This window comes from Lethenteron reissneri, chromosome 63 (assembly GCF_015708825.2).
Source record: "Lethenteron reissneri isolate LAM-NWPU_2019-01 chromosome 63, ASM1570882v1, whole genome shotgun sequence".
Taxonomy (NCBI): domain Eukaryota; kingdom Metazoa; phylum Chordata; class Hyperoartia; order Petromyzontiformes; family Petromyzontidae; genus Lethenteron; species Lethenteron reissneri.
In genome coordinates, this window is record NC_083841.1 from 66,707 (window position 1) to 71,154 (window position 4,448).

Below are 4,448 nucleotides of genomic sequence, written 5' to 3' on the forward strand. Positions count from 1 at the left end.
CGTCACGCACCTGGGGGGGGGGGTCAGATATTTGTGACGATGTGTGACGAGGGGGGGGGGGGGATGAGAAATGTGACGTCACATCAAAATGCGCAACTTTAAATAAACTTAATTAAACAGACTTTTTAATAAATGTTTTCTCCTACAACATCAGAGTGCAGCGCCACATTAAATACGCACTACAATAGTTCAAAGCGATATGAAGCATGTTTTATTTTAGGGGGGGGGGCAGAGCTTTGTGACGTCATATTTGAGGGGGGGGGGGTCTGACTTTTTGTGACGCCGTGTGATGAGGGGGGGGGGGGTAAAAAATCGTCCAAAATCGCGTGATGTCATTTATGGATGGCCCCCAATATCCATAACAGGTTTTTTTAGTTAGATCGCATAAATATGTGTCGTTAAATCCGCCACCACCAGACAGCCAATTAGTAAGGTTTGTCACATAAACAGAACATGCCAATTCGTTACTAGTACAGCACACCGGTGTGTTGGAGAGCAAAGCCACAACATTTACAATCCGAGTATGACGTTTCGCCAGTAATTACAACTAGCTTCATCAAGCAACAGCCAGATTTGTGGCTGCATTTGCCCCAACAGTTTGTTACAGTCTATATTGTGGAATTTTGTCTGTGTGTGTAGATGAGCCGATATATAGTGAGAAAAAGAAAATGCGTGAGATGGAGTGCGCTCTCAGACTCAAAAGGAGCAGCCCCCATCAAGTGCAAAACCCCGCAAGGTAATAAAAATAATGGAGGACATCACATCAGCCATGTCGCATGGGGGACATCAAGGCGGCCAAGTTGCATGGGCACTTGATTTTGCTTTCAGCTGATTGGCTTGTGCAATGGAAGTGATGATGTAATACCTAGCAACCATTCTTATAGAAGTGAGTTACCATTTTACTGCAACTCCCATATTTACTTTAGTCTGTTTTCTCCTTCGATGTCTGCCAGACTTACGACAAAATAATTATTTTCTTCCCTTTGGCCCAACGTGCACATTCATATGGCGTCTAAACTTTGGGCGGCAGGCTGGTAACATTTGTGTCTCACAGTAAGAATATCCTGGCTTTGATTCCCGACTCAGGTGCTTTTGCTTGTGGAGTCTGTATATCCTCCACCTGTTCTGCATGGGTTTCCTCAAGGGTATCCACTTTTCTCGCGTGAAAAAACTGTTAGGAGTCAAACATCCCAAGACTAAACAATTGTCTGACATTATCCCGTTGGGATTACACCATTACCCCCTATTGTAATAATTCGGCAATAACCTCTTTAAAAAGATTATTGAGACTCAGCAAGGCTGTCCTTGGTGAATCTGCTTCTGTTCCTCCCTTAAAACCCATCTCCTCTTCTCCCTTGCCCACACTTCTGCTACTCCCTGTCCTCACCCCCAGCTACGACCAGGCCTAGCTCAACCCCTATCACCACCCCTACTGCTCCTCCCCAACCCTGATACCCAACTAAGACCAGGCCTACGCAAAACCCCTCCTTTACCTTTCCCTCCTGTTCTGTCACCATAACGACACCACCACTTTTAATAACCCCACTCTTTATCTCAACTACCATCATCTTATGTGCAATGTTATAATTGCTGTAATGCACCTTGTAATAAATCGTGATATAAATCTCACATAGGAAACAAAGGTAGTAATAATGGTTTATACATTTTTATCATTTCTGCAGAAATCATGCAGCTCTACGGCAGCTACCTGACCCTCAGGGAGCAAAGAGAACTCTTGGCCATGCAGGAGATATGGTACCTTGGGCTCCAAAATCAGGCCCGGGGCAAGTACAACCATGGCTACGATGACGACCAACACCGTTATATTCCGGTAAGACTCACGACAAAATACCTGCCTTGCCGGATGCGGCAGGCCACCCTGGTTATTACTTCGGGTGTCATTATCGTCGTCATCACATTCAACATAATCAACCACAGTGTTTACATCACAGGATCATTGAAAGAAGCGTTATCGTGCACACCATCATCATCCACAATGTCATCACACACGGTGTTGTCACGCACGATATAACTGGTATCCAAAAATCTCAATGCTGAAAAAAAACCTGCATACATGCAGTCGGTATTTCATGTTGTCTGCCGGGCCAAGTCGCCCTTGAAAACAGTTTCTTCACTCAATGGGCTTTAAACTTGATTTTGAAGCTTTTGTGACTGCAAGATAGAGGCCGACCGAAATTCGGTTTCGGTTTCGGCGCCGAAAGTTGGCAATTGGCCACTTTAGGCATATTTTCGGTTTCGGCCGAAAGTAAATTTTTAACTTTCGGTCTGGTTTCGGTTTCGGCCAAAACTGATATTGACTTTCGGTCGTCAACTAAAGATCTATTTTTAGATAATAACGCTAGTGATAAGTCTATCAGCCGGTCAGTCGGGGATCCTTGTCTTTAGTCTGTGTGTGTGTGGGTTGGGGCATCGACTGCGTAGCGATTCGCGCGCTGCGCTACGAACCCGGCGGCCCGAGTTCAATTCCCGCTCACGGCCGGTGACGATTATTTGAACCGGTCCTGGGCCTCCCCTAGGTCGACTCAGCCTCAAATGAGTAAGTGGTGTGGTATGTAAACATCGCCACTAGGGAGACAAAGGCGGCCGGCCGTGGTGAATCCAAGTCCCGGGCGAAGCCGGGTAGTAAAGCTAGTACAGTATTTCATAAATCTTGTGTTCGGTAACTTTCGGTTATATACCTTTCTGTTTCGGTCTCGGTCGAAAGTGAAGTTAAACTTTCGGTTTCGGCCGAAAGTAAATTTTTTACTCTCGGTCTGGTTTCTGTTTCAGCCGAAACCAGAAATTCAGTTTCGGTCGGCCTCTACTGCAGGAATTACTCTTTGGTTCTTTCGGTAAAGTCACGTAGATATAAAATAAAAGAAATAATAGAATCAATTATAAGTTTGAGAAAACAAACCTAGTAAAATTAGAAATGTAATGCAGTGCAACACAGAGAATTGGCTAACACATCAGTTAACACATTACCTGGTTGATTACGTTCTTACAAAGATTGCTAATGGGCTTTACTCGTGAAATAACACTTTTGATTCAGATAGTAGCATTGCCATGACTTTTTCAGGACGGTTCTGACAATTTCTCGCAGCGTTCAGCGTGGTTGCCGTGTGTAATACCAATTGAGCAATTTGGAGGTAAGTTTTCAGCATTGGGATGTTTGGTCATCACCAGTTACATTGTGAGTGTGTATTAGCTATGGGCGGACACCAGAGAACCAGGAGGAAAGTCATGCAGAACAGGGGAAGCAGCATACAAACTCTACACACTCCTAATTTGCTAAAGAGGGGTAGAACATACCTTCTCCACACAAAAAGGGACTAAGCTGGGAATTTAACCCCCAGGCCCTTCTTGCTGTGTGCCACAAGTGTGTGCAACAAGGTTATCTAGCACAGCAGACAAGCCTACCGAGTCTTGTTTTTACCCTTCACATAGGACTGACGAAGCGAGGCTAATTCTATAGCCGGTGCTCTTTCTCACTCCCATGGATTAAGTCTCTTTATGTTCATATTCTTCGGGTCTTTCGGTAAAGTCTCGTAGATAGAACAATAAAATAAAGACCAGAGAATATGAATTCCTGCAGTGACGAAAGCTTTAAGTCAAGATCTCTTCATGTTGTCTTACGAGCACTCAATTAGCAGTGATTGAATGAGACTCGATTGAATCGGCACTTAACCACTGTGTGATTGTTGCGCAGGTAAAACACGAGCACCTCAACTTTCGGTATGAGGTGCTGAAGACGATTGGGGAGGGCGGTCAAGGCATAGTGGTCGAGTGTCTTGACCACATGACAAACACCCTGGTGGCGGTGAAAATACTCAGAACTCCATTGAGGTAAGACTCCACACTGGCACGTGCCACAATGTGGTGGATATTATTAACGCAACTATTACGGAAGGCCGGGTGGCACAGTGGTAACATTTGTGCCTCACAGCAAGAATGGCCCGGGTGACCTGAGTTTATATCTCACTGTTCCGCATCGGTTTTGTCCAGATTTTCCAGTTTCCACTCGACGTGAAAAAAAACCCTGACAATTTAACCAGGGGATACCAAACATCCCAATGCTATTTCCGAATTGAAAGTAAAATTGGCCCCTACCCTGAAACTACTGCATACTGTGTCTGTGAAACATAGCGCCTCTCTCCACAATCACCTTGTGCTACGAGAGCCATAGTCAGTTAGGGCTCTAGCCGGCTCTAGTTGTGACTATGAATATTAATTGGCCAAACATCTTTACATAAAAAGGATTTCAGAGCTTGGGAAATTGTTGGCACCAGCTCACTCCCTGGCTGCCTTCCCACTTGTATGTGGATCCTCATGCATCTCAATATTTCTGTCTTTGAGAGTGAGCCAAAAGTGTGCATGGTATTATAAGTCTAAATTATGATTGATGATATTAAATTGTTGACTCTCTTTGCAGCGCCATGAATAACAAT

The 4,448-nt window shown here is 44.7% G+C and overlaps 1 long non-coding RNA gene across 1 annotated transcript; it reads left to right on the forward strand.

The window, feature by feature from the left end:
* The first annotated feature begins 634 nt into the window (after nucleotides 1-634).
* Nucleotides 635-3,906, forward strand: LOC133358623 (uncharacterized). The gene is made up of 3 exons (XR_009757103.1): nucleotides 635-736; nucleotides 1,683-1,831; nucleotides 3,710-3,906. It is a non-coding gene; the product is annotated as an uncharacterized LOC133358623 (long non-coding RNA).
* Nucleotides 3,907-4,448: the final 542 nt, after the last annotated feature.